A 17,158-nucleotide genomic window follows, 5' to 3' on the forward strand; every position below is an offset into this window, starting at 1 on the left:
ATAATACGTCAGACACCCAATATTGACAAGAGTGAGTCATAGGCATATAAGAATTGAATCCAACAAACAAAAAATCCAAGAATTGGAAGAGAAGACAGTAAATAGAACGGACTGAATGATTGTACACAGACATAAATAAATGAAACTGATTAAAATATTTTCAAAAGAAATTAGCTACTTTTGCTGCAGCAAACAATGAACAATTAATAATTAGGCTCACTACTGTCAATGAGACTTGTAACTTTGCTGCTGTTGGTCACTGGAAACTGGACTAGATAACTCTATAGACACATAAAACTGTTGCTCATTTGCTCTGCCAGCTAGATGAGTCTGTAGGTATAAAAAAATAAATGTCTGCGTGCTTTGCTGGGAACTCATTACTTTTCCCAGCCAGCGAGGGCGATAGTGAAACCCCTGTTTCGTTATTCATTTTCAGGAGAGGAGTGAAATTCCAGAATGCAGTAGAAAAACAAAGGCTGCTCCAGCATTCGAGGAGGTCCTGGACGCCATTGGGTCCAGGGGCAAGTTCCAGACGAGGCTGAACATCGTCTTCGTTTGCATTGCCTCATGCTTCGACATGATGAGTCTCAACGTGTTCTACCTGGCTATGCAGACTCCTGATCACTGGTGCTACGTCCCTGGCAGGGAATTTTCCAACCTTTCGATTGAGGAGTGGAAGAACCTCACCATACCGAGGTTTGTAGTGGTAAATATTTTAGCTTTCATCGATCGAATGTTCCGTCGGTTCTTGGTAGAATCTTTAATACTTTATGGATGAAAACACCCACAACTTTGATGTAAAATTCTACACTATTTATTATTTTTCCACAAACCGATTTTCCGCTGTTATGCAATCATCAGGTACAAGGATAAGTACGTGGTGCAGTGAAATTTTGTTCCATCATGTATTTTAAACTAGTGCATCTAGAGAATATCTCCATTTCCAGACATGAGCCGCGCGGGATTAACCTAACGGTCTCAGATGCTGCAGTCATGGACTGTGCGGCTGGTCCCAGCGGAGGTTCGAGTCCTCCCTCGGGCATGGGTATGTGTGTTTGTCCTTAGGATAATTTAGGTTAAGTAGTGTGTAAGCTTAGGGACTGATGACCTCCGCAGCCAAGTTCCGTAAGATTTCACACACATTTGAACATTTTCCATACATGAAAAATGGAGACGATAGGTTTAAGAATAAAACAAGAGGGGTTGTTTCAGTGTAAATGCTATGTCAGATTTTTCAACTAAGATAAAATAAAGGTAGGGAAGACGAACTATCTCGAAGTAATTGAAATTAATAAACATATATCCATCAGCCCAAGCTCAGTACTGAATGACCAGACACAGTTCCCTCACTCGCCACTTCTAACTGCAGATACTTCTCAAAATCCCAGCCAGGCCATGTTGCAAATTACCCCCCTCCCCCAACCCCGTCTTACTCACATGCTCCATTTCCGTCTATTTCAGTTACACAATTTCCTTTCTTGTGAAAGAAAAATGGTTTGAATAACCACTGCTGATTCACTTACCTCCTTAATTTCTCTACTCTATTTTATCTGTTTGTAATTTAGGAACTGTTAAAGAAAAAGTTATTTTGTTCTGCCACACCTTTCGAATATGTAAACAAAGTTTATTGTTCAGTTTATTTTCTTCTGTGAACAACAGTGGTAATTTGTATATGGTCCAGCCGGCCGCGGTGGTCTAGCGGTTCTAGGCGCTCAGTCCGGAACCGCGCGACTGCTACGGTCGCAGGTTCGAATCCTGCCTCGGGCATGGATGTGTGTGATGTCCTTAGGTTAGTTAGGTTTAAGTAGTTCTAAGTTCTAGGGGACTGATGACCACTGATGTTAAGTCCCATAGTGCTCAGAGCCATTTGAACCATTTTTGTATATGGTCCATTAATTAATGTGTCACATATTTTGCCTTAGCTAAATAATCTTACATCGCATTTACACTGAAATAAAATCTGTTGTTTTAATCCTAAAACCTGATGTTGACATTTTTCAACTCTGGAAATGGAGATACTCTATAGATGCACTAGTTTAAAATATTTGCCCAAAACAAAACTTCACTGCACCACATACTTATCTTTGTACCTGTAGATCACGTAACAGCGGAAAAAAAACGTGTTTGTAAAATAAATAATAAATCTTGTTGAATATTACACTAGCGTTGTGTGTGTTTTCATTCATAATTTTGGCTTTCATCTACTAAAACTGCCTAGTAATTCAATGGAAAGTGAAACACACTAAGTACAGCTTGTTATACATATATGTACCGTATAAGATGATAAAAGATGGCAAAGACCAATCTTGCTTTGATGTCATCATTCAGAAAATGTAGCGAAAACAGAAATTGTTGCACTTTCAATTTGAAAAATAATATCCGGCCGCGGTGGTCTAGCGGTTCTGGCGCTGCAGTCCGGCACCGCGGGACTGCTACGGTCGCAGGTTCGAATCCTGCCTCGGGCATGGGTGTGTGTGATGTCCTTAGGTTAGTTAGGTTTAAGTAGTTCTAAGTTCTAGGGGACTTATGACCTAAGATGTTGAGTCCCATAGTGCTCAGAGCCATTTGAACCATTTTTTGAAAAATAATAAACAGATAGCGCAACTTGCTTACCTATAATATGGGATGTGTGCATAGCGTGCAACTACTTTCTGTGTCAGATCTTGGAGAAAAATGTATTAGAAAATCCAGAGAAGTTACGGTTCTATGACAGATTTTAAAGGCAACGTTCGGATCCAAATCTTCCGTCTGGTTCTTCGCACAACAGTCTTACGTCCAAAATGAGAGTGGGAACATTAATCTCCAAATTTAAAAATGAGTTCCCATTAGGATATTTCTTCCGTAACGATGTCTGACTACCGTGTGCACAAAAATAACCACTACCAGTACTGAAAAGCAGCTTAGACAACTCACTACGAAGAGATCTGCAGGAAAAAATTTCTGTTACAAACAACTTTATGGGGAGGGCAGTCACAGTTCAGAGGTACTGTGGATAATAATAACACCAACACTCAACACTCAGTAATCATTCAAATTATTAAAAAAAATTATAACAATTAAAAAGTCAAGAATGATGGGTATTTCCAAATACCACACATCTGTATGAATGTGCTTCATTTCTACCATTTCAATCTTTCAATCTGCGATTTGTATTCTTGGCAGATAAACTTGAAATGCGTCTATAGTGACGTGAAACCGGTAGTTGCGAATAAAGCACCTTCATACAGCTATGCGGGTTTTGGAAACACCTCGTCATTCTTGACTATTTAATTATTATAATTTTTATGATAATTCAAATCGTTGTTTACTGTCGACTGTTGGTATTGTAAACTCCAACTAGTTTTTATATTGAATAAACAGTGAGAAGTACACCTTTTAAAGCTTATCTTTGCCAAGAATCTCGCAGTAAGAAAACCGATGCACAGATTCTATATCTACATCCATACTCTGCAAACCACTGCATAGCGCACGGCAGAAGACACTTCCGGTTTACAACGTTTTAAGATGTTTCTCTTTTACATTCGCGGGAAAAATCTGCGCTCTCTGTAATTAGTCTCATTTTGTCCAACATACGTAGGAGGTGCAGTATATGCCTAGATTCGTCAGTTAGTAGTAGATCTCGTAACTTTGTATGTAGGGTTTACAGGTATAATTGGCTTTTCCCTTAAGCATTTTGCCAGCGGCCTGGGACGGAAGTGGGGGTGGGTTGGTATGAGGGTGGGGCGGTGGAGTTAAACACACAAAATCCCCCATACGACTGCACACAGTGTTACGTAAAACGTGCACATGGACCAGAATATTTTATGACCGAGTGTCTAGACCTCACGACCTGTTTCCTGTCTTTACTTGTTCTCTTGTTGCTGCAACCACCAACTAAAGGCTGATCCTGAATTTGTTATTTACTAATCAGTTGCAGTTTGAGGGGGCATATACACAACGAGGACCACAAATATCTGATAAGGACTCACATGTATTCTACTGGTACAACACAGTAACGTGGTCTGCACTGTTCACACGAAAGATACAAATCAGTTCGTGCACGACAGTTGGCGTTTTTCAGAGAGTCATGTCTTGGGTTCTGTTGATCACAGAGATAAGGGCTCAAGTGTTCTGGATACTATTCGGCCTAGCGACCATTTGTATACGTACAGGAAGAACGACCATGCTGTAGTTTCTTCTTCTTCTTCTCGTTTTGGCCATGTGAGGACAACATTAATTCGGATCAGCTCGTTTCTTCTGGTCCCTCTCCTTGTCCAATACTGTTTCGTTCTCGTACTTTGCATCCTTCTTCGCTCTTCCGTCCATGATGATTTTGTTATGGGTCTAGCTCTGTTCTCTAAACCCGTGAAAGCCTGCATTTTTTCAACTTATAAATTACTCTGCTGTATTCTCTGGTTCCTTCATTCGCATTTCTTCCAGATACCTTTCACATATTGGGTCCAGCGCACTTTGGTTCTCTTTTTCACCAAAAACTGTACAATTTGCTGTGTTAACCTCCCCTGGTCAGTTATGAGGATGTGTCCGAAGATCACGCTCCTCCTTTTCCTGGTGATGTCAGAGATTCTCTCTACCTTGGTGTATAGTTCTTGGTTCGCACGTCAAACAGCACCATTTGTTCACGGGCGCTTCCTGAGAAAAACCATGACTTTTCGGTACCAAAAGTACTAGGTGTGGGAGGGCCACTTCAGTAATATCTATTAATGGTAGGTCATAGAAATATGTATCATATGTCCTTAAGACCATGGTGTTGGGAAGCCTTGAAACTTTGTTCGAGATCACTATCCGTTAGCGGGATACAGAGGTTCATAGTTACCGTACTTACGCACATAAATTATGCAGTAATATCCGATGTGAGGCATGAATGTAGTTTTAGATGACGTAGTGAACACATGGCAAAGGTTCTAGCACCATCACAATGCTTCTGAGGTCACAAAACAACTATTTTTAGGCAGCAGTTTTTCATCAGTAAATCTTAATGACTTGTTGCTCTGTATGAAGCGCACTTCACGCCCGTGCAAATATGCCCAAAGTGTTACTGCAGTGACGAAAATGGGCTAAAAAGAGTCTTAAAATGGCTGAAAAGAACTTAAAGTGACTGCCAAAAATTATGTAAAACTGGAAATGTTGCAAACACAGTAAAATACTTCTAATGATATTTTTTCTTGTCTAAGGTAGATATCACGAGTCGGTCGTTTTCGGTGAATCGCGATCGATGTGCAAAGTATCCAAAAAAAAAATATATATATACAAAGTGCACAACTTTGCTTCCGCCGTTAACTCCCCAACATTTGAGGCTTTAATGAAACAAATTGGTTACACATGTATCATTCAAAGTATTTTCCATCGCTGGCCACTACTTTCTCCCACCTTTCGGACAGTGTACGAATCCCACGCCGAAAAAATTGTTCATCTTTTGAAGCGATCCACGAATCGATCCAATTTGTGACTTCTCCATGAGATCGGAAGTGCTGGTCAGCCAGGCCATGCGCCATTGATCTAAACAGGTGGCAGTCAGGGGGAGCAATGTCTGGAGAATACGGCGGGTGGGGCAGGACTTTCCATTTTAACGTTTACGTTTTGACCTCTTTTGCAACGTGGGTTCGAGAGTTGTCGTGCTGCAAAATCACTTTATCTTGCTGCCTCTCGCTATATTGTGGTGGTTTGTCTTTTAATGCTCTGCTCAGACGCGTTAATTGCGTTCGATAACGAGCACCTTTGATTGTTTCACTTGGTTTTAACACCTCATAGTACACGACGCCGAGCTGGTCCCACCAAATGCAGAGCATGATCTTCGAGTCGTGACTATTCGGTTTGGCCGTCGACGTGGAACCGTGTCCGGGACATCCCCATGATTTTCTGCGTTTAGGATTATCGTAATGAACCCATTTCTTATCCCCGGTCACAATGTGATGCAGAAATCCCTTCCGTTTTTGCCTCTGAAGCAACTGTTCACAAACACACAAACGCCATTCAACGTCTCTTGGTTTCAGCTCACACGGGACCCAACTTCCTTCTTTCTGAATCATGCCCATAGCCTTGAGACGTTTTTAAATGGCTTGCTGTGCCCCTCCCACTAATAGTGCAAATTCTTCTTGAGTTTGACGCCAGTCTTCACTCAGCAATATCTCCAGTTCTGCAACTTTGAAAACATTCTCTCTTCCACCACTATCTACATCTACATCGGCATGGATACTCTGTAAATCACATTTAAGTGCCTGGCAGAGGGTTCATCGAACCACCTTCACATTTCTCTATTATTCCAATCTCGTACAACGCGGAAAGAATGAACACCTATATTTTTCCGTACGAGCTCTGATTTCCCTTATTTTATCGTGGAGATCGTTCCGCCCTATGTAGGTCGGTGTCAACAAAATATTTTCGCATTGGGAGAAGAAAGTTCGTGATTAGAATTTCGTGAGAAGATTCCGTCGCAACGGAAAACGCCTTTATTTTAATGATTTCCAACCCAAATCCTGTATCATTTCTGTGGCACTCTCTCCCATATTTCGCGTTAATACAAAACGTGCTGCTTTTCTTTGAACTTTTTCGATGTACTCCGTCAGTCCTACCTGGTAAGGATCCCACACCGCGCAGCAGTATTGTAAAAGACAAGCGTAGTGTAGGCAGTCTCCTTAGTAGGTCTGTTACATTTTCTAAGTGTCCTGCCAATAAAATGCAGCTTTTAGTTAGCCTTCCCCATAACATTTTATATGTGTTCTTTCCAATTTAAGTTGTTCGTAATTGTAATACCTAGATATTTAGTTGAATTTACGACTTTTAGATTAGACTGATTTATCGTGTAACCGAAGTTTAACGAGTTCCTTTTCGCACTCATGTGGATGACCTCACACTTTTCGTTATTTAGGTTCAACTGTCACTTTTCGCACCATTCACATATTTTTTCTAAATCGTTTTGTAGTTTGTTTTGATCTTCTTATGACTATATTAGTCGATAAACGACAGCGTCATCTGCAAAAAACCGAAGACGGCTGCTCAGATTGTCTACCAAATCGTTTATATAGATAAGGAACTGAAAACACTACCTTGGGGAACGCCAGAAATCACTTCTGTTTTACTCGATGACTTTCCGTCAGTTACTACTAACTGTGACCTCCCTGACAGGAAATCGCAAATCCAGTCACATAACTGAGACGATATTCCATAAGCACGCAATTTTACTACGAGCTGCTTGTGTGGTACAGCGTCAAAAGCCTTCCGAAAATCCAGGAATACGGAATCGATCTGAAATCCATTGTCAATAGCACGCAGCACTTCATGTCAGTAAAGAGCTAGTTGTGTTTCACAGGAACGATGTTTTCTAAACCCATGTTGACTGTGTGTCAGTAGACCGTTTCCTTCGAAGTACTATGCAGGTCTACGACGTTCAAATCACCGTTCTTGAAGCGTTGAAACCACTGACGACACGTTCTTTCACTAATAGCGTCCTTACCTTACGTACCTGAGAGCATTCGATGAGACTCAGCCGCTGTTTTCTTCATATTGAAACAAAACAGCAACACCTCCCGCAAATGACGAGAATTAGGATCGTAAACTGACATTTTCAATCAAGAACAACTTTGATTCAGACACAAATCGACTAATGTTTGAATGAGGTTATGTTGACTGAGGTCCAAGCTAAATGCCTGACGTCTGCGATCTGTTTCTTTCGACCTCTACTTACCGTTGTTGCCACCTATCGGCAAACGGCGGAAGCAAAGTTGTAACCTTTTAAATCAAATGATTTTGTGTTAACCTTACCTTAGGAGTAGTTATTTGTTGTTTACTTGTGTCAAAGTATAAAGAATTTGTTGAAGCATATCAATGAACCATCAAAGTTTTGCTGCCCTATGGAACTGGTTTTATATAAGCAGCACACCTTGCCGTAGAAGGAAAAAAAGGGTGCCAGCGGAGGAAAACCCCTGTCGGAGCTCTAAAGAGGCGGCTCTGTTCCTCTTTAAAAGACTCTGACAGAAGATGTGGGGAACCAGCTGCCTCAACCGTCATTCCGGCTTCCTCATCAAAAATTTTGGCATGCGAACAAAATCATGCACTTTTGTGCTGTAAGAGAGTAGCAGAAAAACCAGATGGCAGTTATGAGTCGAGGGGCACGAAAGGGAAGCAGTGGTTGAGACGGGATTGAGACAGGGTTGTAGCCTATCCTCGATGTTATTCTCTCTGTATATCGAGTAATCAGTAAAGGAAACAAAAGAAAAATCTGGACTAGGAATTAAATTCCAGGGAGAATAAATAAAAACACTGAGGTTTTTCTGATGACATTGTAATTCTGTCAGAGACAGCAAAGCACTTGGAAAAGTAGTTGCAGGGAATGGACTGTATCTTGAAAAGAGGGTATAACATGAACATCAACAAAAGCAAAGTGAGGATAATGGAATGTAGTCAAATTAAATCACGTGATGCTGAGGGAATTAGATTAGGAAACGATACACTTAAAATTTAAAATAGTAGAGGAGTTTTGCTATTTGGGAAGCAAAGTAACTGAGGATGGTCGAGTTAGGGAGGATATAAAATATAGACTGGCGATGGTAAGAACAGCGTTTCTGAAGAAGAGAAATTTGTTTACAGCGAGTATTGATTTAAGTGTCAGGAAGTCCGTGCTGAAAGTATGTGTATTTAGTGTAGCCATATATGGAACTGACATATGGACGATAAATAGTTTCGACAAGAAGAGAATAGAAGCTTTCGAAATGTGGTGCTACAGAAGAATGTTGAAGATTAGATGGGTATATCACGTAACTAATGAGGAGGCACCGAACAGAATTGGTGAGAAGAGGAATTTGTGGCACAACCTGACTAGAAGAAGGGATCGGTTGGTAGGACACGTTCTGAGGCATCAAGGGCTCATCAGTTTAGTACTGGAAGGAACCGTGGGTGATAAAAACCGTAAAGGGAGGCGAAGTAAGCAGATTCAGAAGGGTGTAGGTTGTGGTAGTTACTCGGAGATGAATGGGCTTGAACAGAATAGAGTAGCTTGGAGAGCTGCATCAAACCAGTCTTTGAACTGAAGAACGCAGCGACAACAACATTGTGCTCGAACATTATGAATTACCTTGAAGAGAATGGTCTATTGACACACAGTCAACAAAGTTTTAGAAAACATCGTACCTTTGAAACACAATTAGCTCTTTTCACACGACAAGTGTTGAGTGCTATTGACAAGAAATTTTAAATTTATTCCGTATTTCCAGATTCCCAAAAGGCTTTTGACGATATACCACATGAGAGGCTTTTAGTGAAATTCCGTTCTTCTGGAATATCGTCTCAGTTATGTGACTGGATTTATGTTTTCCTGTCAGACAGGTCACAGTTTGTAGTAACTGACGGAAAGTCATCGGGTAAAACAGAAGTGACTTCTGGCGTTCCCCAATGTAGCGTTATAGGCCCTCTGCTGTGCCTTATCTACATTAACAATTTAGGAGGCAATCTGAGCAGCCGTCTTAGGTTGTTTGTAGATGATGCTGCCGTTTATAGTCTAGTAAACTCATCCGATCAAAACAGATTGCAAAACGATTTAGAAAAGATATCTCTATGGGCCTCCCCCATGAACCATGGACCTTGCCGTTGGTGGGGAGGCTTGCGTGCCTCAGCGATACAGATGGCTGAGAGGCCAGACAAACATGTGGTTCCTGAAGAGGGGCAGCAGCCTTTTCAGTAGTTGCAGGGGCAACAGTCTGGATGATTGACTGATCTGGCCTTGTAACATTAACCAAAACGGCCTTGCTGTGCTGGTACTGTGAACGGCTGAAAGCAAGGGGAAACTACAGCCGTAATTTTTCCCGAGGACATGCAGCTCCACTGTATGATTAAATGATGATGGCGTCCTCTTGGGTAAAATATTGCGGAGGTAAAATAGTCCCCAATTCGGATCTCCGGGCGGGGACGACTCAGGAGGACGTCGTTATCAGGAGAAAGAAAACTGGCGTTCTACGGATCGGAGCGTGGAATGTCAGATCCCTTAATCGGGCAGGTAGGTTAGAAAATTTAAAAAAGGAAATGGATAGGTTAAAGTTAGATATAGTGGGAATTAGTGAAGTTCGGTGGCAGGAGGAACAAGACTTTTGGTCAGGTGATTACAGGGTTATAAATACAAAATCAAATAGGGGTAATGCAGGAGTAGGTTTAATAATGAATAAAAAAATAGGAGTGCGGGTTAGCTACTACAAACAGCATAGTGAACGCATTATTGTGGCCAAGATAGACACAAAGCCCATGCCTACTACAGTAGTACAAGTTTATATGCCAACTAGCTCTGCAGATGATGAAGAAATTGATGAAATGTATGAGCAGATAAAAGAAATTATTCAGGTAGTGAAGGGAGACGAAAATTTAATAGTCATGGGTGACTGGAATTCGTCAGTAGGAAAAGGGAGAGAAGGAAACATAGTAGGTGAATATGGATTGGGGGGAAGAAATGAAAGAGGAAGCCGCCTTGTAGAATTTTGCACAGAGCATAACTTAATCATAGCCAACACTTGGTTCAAGAATCATAAAAGAAGGTTGTATACCTGGAAGAATCCTGGAGATACTAAAAGGTATCAGATAGATTATATAATGGTAAGACAGAGATTTAGAAACCAGGTTTTAAATTGTAAGACATTTCCTGGGGCAGATGTGGATTCTGACCACAATCTATTGGTTATGAACTGCAGATTGAAACTGAAGAAACTGCAAAAAGGTGGGAATTTAAGGAGATGGGACCTGGATAAACTGAAAGAACCAGAGGTTGTAGAGAGTTTCAGGGAGAGCATAAGGGAACAATTGACAGGAATGGAGGAAAGAAATACAGTAGAAGAAGAATGGGTAGCTCTGAGGGATGAAGTAGTGAAGGCAGCAGAGAATCAAGTAGGTAAAAAGACGAGGGCTAATAGAAATCCTTGGGTAACAGAAGATATATTGAATTTAATTGATGAAAGGAGAAAATATAAAAATGCAGTAAATGAAGCAGGCAAAAAGGAATACAAACGTCTCAAAAATGATATCGACAGGAAGTGCAAAATGGCTAAGCAGGGATGGCTAGAGGACAAATGTAAGGATGTAGAGGCTTGTCTCACTAGGGGTAAGATAGATACTGCCTACAGGAAAATTAAAGAGACCTTTGGAGAGAAGAGAACCACTTGTATGAATGTCAAGAGCTCAGATGGCAACCCAGTTCTAAGCAAAGAAGGGAAGGCAGAAAGGTGGAAGGAGTATATAGAGGGTTTATACAAGGGCGATGTTCTTGAGGACAATATTATGGAAATGGAAGAGGATGTAGATGAAGACGAAATGGGAGATAAGGTACTGCGTGAAGAGTTTGACAGAGCACTGAAAGGCCTGAGTCGAAACAAGGCCCCAGGAGTAGACAACATTCCATTTGAACTACTGATGGCCTCGGGAGAGCCAGTCACGACAAAACTCTACCATCTGGTGAGCACGATGTATGAGACAGGCGAAATACCCTCAGACTTCAAGAAGAATATAATAATTCCAATCCCAAAGAAAGCAGGTGTTGACAGATGTGAAAATTACCGAACTATCAGTTTAATAAGTCACAGCTGCAAAATACTAACGCGAATTCTTTACAGACGAATGGAAAAACTGGTAGAATCCGACCTCGGGGAAGATCAGTTTGGATTCCGTAGAAATGTTGGAACACGTGAGGCAATACTGACCTTACGACTTATCTTAGAAGAAAGATTAAGGAAAGGCAAACCTACGTTTCTAGCATTTGTAGACTTAGAGAAAGCTTTTGACAATGTTAACTGGAATACTCTCTTTCAAATTCTGAAGGTGGCAGAGGTAAAATACAGGGAGCGAAACGCTATTTACAGTTTGTACAGAAACCAGATGGCAGTTATAAGAATCGAGGGGCATGAAAGGGAAGCAGTGGTTGGGAAGGGAGTAAGACAGGGTTGTAGCCTCTCCCCGATGTTATTCAATCTGTATATTGAGCAAGCAGTAAAGGAAACAAAAGAAAAATTCGGAGTAGGTATTAAAATTCATGGAGAAGAAGTAAAAACTTTGAGGTTTGCCGATGACATTGTAATTCTGTCAGAGACAGCAAAGGACTTGGAAGAGCAGTTGAACGGAATGGATAGTGTCTTGAAAGGAGGATATAAGATGAACATCAACAAAAGCAAAACGAGGATAATGGAATGTAGTCAAATTAAGTCGGGTGATGCTGAGGGAATTAGATTAGGAAATGAGAAACTTAAAGTAGTAAAGGAGTTTTGCTATTTAGGGAGTAAAATAACCGATGATGGTCGAAGTAGAGAGGATATAAAATGTAGACTGGCAATGGCAAGGAAAGCGTTTCTCAAGAAGAGGAATTTGTTAACATCGAGTATAGATTTAAGTGTCAGGAAGTCGTTTCTGAAAGTATTTGTATGGAGTGTAGCCATGTATGGAAGTGAAACATGGACGATAACTAGTTTGGACAAGAAGAGAATCGAAGCTTTCGAAATGTGGTGCTACAGAAGAATGCTGAAGATAAGGTGGGTAGATCATGTAACTAATGAGGAGGTATTGAATAGGATTGGGGAGAAGAGAAGTTTGTGGCACAACTTGACTAGAAGAAGGGATCGGTTGGTAGGACATGTTTTGAGGCATCGAGGGATCACAAATTTAGCATTGGAGGGCAGTGTGGAGGGTAAAAATCGTAGGGGGAGACCAAGAGATGAATACACTAAGCAGATTCAGAAGGATGTAGGTTGCAGTAGATACTGGGAGATGAAGAAGCTTGCACAGGATAGAGTAGCATGGAGAGCTGCATCAAACCAGTCTCAGGACTGAAGACCACAACAACAACAACATCTCTATGGGGCAAAAATTCGCAATTGTCCCTAAATAATGAAAAGTATGCGGTCATCGAGGTAAGTGCTAAAAGGAATCAGTTAAACTTCTGTTACACGATAAATCAGTGAAATCCAACTGTCTTAAATTCAACTAAATACGTAGTAGTGAGAATTACAAACAATTTAAGGAACACGTAGAAAAGTTGTGGGGGAGGCAAACCACAGGTTGTGTTTCATTGGCCGAACACTTAGAAAATGGAACACATCTGCTGAAGAGATTGCCTCCACTACTCTTGTCCGTCGTCTTTCGGAGTACCTCTGCGCGGTCTGGGATCCTTACCAGATAGGACTGACGGAGTACATCGAGAAAGGTCAGTACAGAGCAGCACGTTTTGTAGTATCGGGAAACAGAGGAAAGACTGTCACGGACATGATACAGGATTTGGGATGGACACCATTAAAACGAAGTCGTTTGTCGTTGCGGTGGAATCTTTTCACGAAATTTCAATCACCAAGCCGGACGAAGTGGCCGTGCGGTTAAAGGCGCTGCAGTCTGGAACCGCAAGACCGCTACGGTCGCAGGTTCGAATCCTGCCTCGGGCATGGATGTTTGTGATGTCCTTAGGTTAGTTAGGTTTAACTAGTTCTAAGTTCTAGGGGACTAATGACCTCAGCAGTAGAGTCCCATAGTGCTCAGAGCCATTTGAACCATTTTGAATGAATCACCAACTTTCTCCTCCGATTGCGAAAATATTTTGTCGACGCCAATCTTTTTAGGGAGAAACGATCGTAGTGATAAAATAAGGGAAAACAGAGCTCGCACGGAAAGCGTTAAGGGTTCGTTTTTATCTTTTTCCAAGACACCTCCGTATAGCCGGATGGGAATCTGAACTTCCGTCCTTTCAAGTGCCACTGCAATGTGCTAAACATTGCACCATGTCACACAGTCGGGAACCTCTTCATGAGGAAACAAACTACCTGTTACAAAAATCAAGAAGTATATTTTCAGTTACTTTCCTTTTTTTTTTACTTTGTTGGCAACGAAACCTTCAGACTCGCACCAGTCGGTCAGGTTGATAAGGAAGAAGATAACGCTAAGGGGAGGTGTTGACGCAACGACTTTGCGAGTGGCATGCGGATATTTCGAGAAAACCTATTATCCAGGCCCCTAGTACAATCCAAGTCGAAACAAAATATCGATATGAAAGCAGAATATGACTAGACGTGTTGCCCGTTATCAATATTTGGCGAACAGTTGTTGTTCATCGTGTGGTACGTTATTGCAGGAAAAACAAAACAGAATGACGCTAGAGTCCAATAGCTCTCGTAGACGCACGACCACGAAGCTCTCGTTAAGTTAAGTGATTAATATTGAAATAAGAGCTAATTTAGTTAGTATTACATTTTAGACTAATGCATTTACTTCTTCGCTAGGATATCTATTTAAGATTTCGCTTTTCTGAGCATATTTAATCGAGAAGAAAGTATTTCGTAAAGGCCTATAGTCGTTAGTTTTGTTTATATTTTAGGCGTAAATTTTTCTGATTAGACTTAGCGGTTCAAAGTTAAATTAATTCGTGTCTGTTATACAGAGTTTAGGTTGTTAATTAGAACTTTCGAAAGTAAGTTTAAAAGTTTGTTTAAATTAGCGTTTAGTTACGTATTAGTACAGCTTACGAAACTTCAGTGATCTTGTGCCAAGTTATACTCTGCTTTTGTGTAAATTTTGTGTAAATTTTCCATCAAACCATTTGTGACCAATGTGGTGGTTGCCGTAGAAACCTGAAGGAGGGGGTGTTATGTGAAAACTATAGGTTGTGGTTTAATTGGGGCGAATGTAGCGGCGAGGAAACGGGGCTCTTCCATGACAACGTAGGTTATGTAGAAAGGACAGAAAAATCGCTGAACAGGATGCTAACATTTGTGTCCTTAAGGTTGAATTAGGAAACGCCAGTTTCGAATTATGTAGGCTAAGAGAGAAAAAAGAGATGAAGTGCTGGGAAAAGGTAGCAAGCAAAGGGTGAAAAAGGGAAACTGTTGAAAAAACTTTAGAAATTCCGTTAGCAAATCAGTTGGGCTTGCTATCTGAAGTAGTATGTAGATGAAGCAGAATATTAGCTTAAAGAAAAAAGGCAGGTTGGATCAAATCAGAATAGGAAAAGAAGGATTCTACCTTTAGGTAGCAGTCATGGGACGGGTGTAGGCCAGCAGCTCCAGGAGAAATTAGGTGAAGTGTACCAGATCACAAGTTTTGTGAAACCAAGTGCTAGCCTTACCCATATGACAGAAAACTTAGGCCAGGTATGCAGGGAGTTTGGGAAGGAAGATCAGGCAAGAACAGTTAGGGGAGAAGGAAGCAGCTTGGCTATGAATCCAAGATATAGTATTAGGAGTGACCTGAACAAAATAGGACAAGAAACAGGACACAGAAATGTGGGGTTTGTGGAGGTCTTTCATCGCCATCATCGCCCCTGGGTAGACACTGCTATAAAGCATGTTAACAATGAGCTGAACAGGATGCTCCGGTCACTGGCAAAGTCCCACATGAGCGTTCTTCCAGTTGATGCTATTGGTAAGTGGGGATACACTACACATGGCTTGCACTTAAATAGGAAGGGGAAAGGCAAGTTAGCTATTCTGTTAGCAGTCACTGTAAGGGGGGCCACAGTACCACACAAGGGACGATCCCTGTGGTTAATGGGATCAGGCAGACAGGTTTTATAGGTTGAAGCCAAAGTCCAGACAGACAATAATCAAGAAAAATAGAATAAAAGAAGCTTCACGAACAGTAAATAGGGATAAAGCTAAGGGTAGTATCAATTTACTTCATCAAAATGTCAGGGGAATAAAAATTAAAGTTGATGAGCTGTGTTTAGATGATCTCAAAATTAAGAACGAGGTGGATATAATTTGTCTGTCTGAACACCATGTAACTGTGGCGATGGAAAGTGTCAGTATAAATGGATATAATTTAGCATCTGACACTTGCAAATCAAGCATGGATAAAGGATGAGTTGCCATTTACACAAAACAAGGGTATAAGTACAAAACTGTAGAAGTATGCAAATTTTGAGTCGATCTTTGAAGTTTATGCATGTGTGCTACAGCTAGATAATGTAGTTTTGGTATTAGCAACGGTGCACAGGTTCCCATTAGGAGACTGGGAGATATTCACAAAAAGTTTCACTCCCTATTATGCTGTCTGTCAGACAAAAAGAATGAGTTATAAATCTGTGATGATTTCAATGTAAACTTTCTAAGCAATTCTGATAGGAAAAGTAAACTAGAAGTGTTAGCAATGACATGTAACTTAGAATCACTGATTAAGTTCCCTACGTGTATAGGTGAAAACAGTAGCACTCTAGCAGATAATGTATTTGTACAGCAGACACATGCTCTCCCTGTGACAAATGTATTATCAGACCATGATGCACAACTGATTAACTTACAAAACTTAACATTGTGTACAGATCAGAAATCATTAAGTAAAAGTGTAAGGCTGGTCAACCCAGTATCTATAGGGCACTTCAGAGAAAGTTTAAGAAACATTAATTCGGGAGTTGTATATAATGAGCCAAATGCCGATGATAAATGCACCGTATTCCTTTCTGAACACTGTTGCCCCAAAAAAATTACTAAATGTAACGCCAAACAGTTTTCAAAGAAATGTTGGATCACTACGGGTATTAAAGTATCTTCAGAAAGAAAAAGAAAATGGTGTGAGGCAGCAAGAATTAGTAAAGACCCAGAAGTAATTTTACAGTATAAAAATTATTGTAATGTACTGAGAAACGTTGTCAGAAAATCAAAAAACCAAAAAATATATACATTAGAGATGAAATTAACAGCTCGGGCAATAAAATAAAATTACTATGGAATATTGTTAGAAGAGAAACAGGGATATTAACCATTGGGGAAGGTAGTATTACTATTAAAGAGAATGAGACCATCTTAACCACAGTATATGGGTAGGTAATTTACTTAACAACCATTTCTTAAGCGCAGGTGAAAAAATTAGTGAGAATAGTTCAAAAGAAAAAGCCAAGTAGTACATGGGAGAGTCACTTTTGAGAAAGCCTTGTCAGATTAATTTTCATCTAACAGCTTTTTGTGAAATAAGGAAAACCATTAAATCCTTGAAAAATAAATTTTCTGTTGGAGTAGGTGACATGTCTAACAAGATATTTAAACAATGTGGAGCAGCTACAGCTGATGTTCTGAGTCACATCTGTAGTGCATCAATAACTCAAGGTATTTTCCCAGACAGGTCAAAATGTGCCATTGTCAAGCCTCTCTACAAAAAAGTGCACACCACAGATGTCAATAATTACCAGCCAGTATCCTTGCTCACAGCATTTTCAAGAATT

The 17,158-nt window shown here is 40.6% G+C and overlaps 1 protein-coding gene across 1 annotated transcript in view; it reads left to right on the forward strand.

Moving 5' to 3' along the window:
• The first annotated feature begins 948 nt into the window (after positions 1–948).
• Positions 949–17,158, forward strand: part of LOC126175250 (solute carrier family 22 member 7-like) — a 163,762-nt gene continuing 147,552 nt past the window's right edge. The window contains exon 1 of the mRNA XM_049921891.1: positions 949–1,045. The gene's annotated coding sequence lies outside the window, so the exon portion shown is untranslated. The remainder of the gene's footprint in view (positions 1,046–17,158) is intronic.

The sequence above is a fragment of the Schistocerca cancellata genome, chromosome 3 (assembly GCF_023864275.1).
Source record: "Schistocerca cancellata isolate TAMUIC-IGC-003103 chromosome 3, iqSchCanc2.1, whole genome shotgun sequence".
Taxonomy (NCBI): domain Eukaryota; kingdom Metazoa; phylum Arthropoda; class Insecta; order Orthoptera; family Acrididae; genus Schistocerca; species Schistocerca cancellata.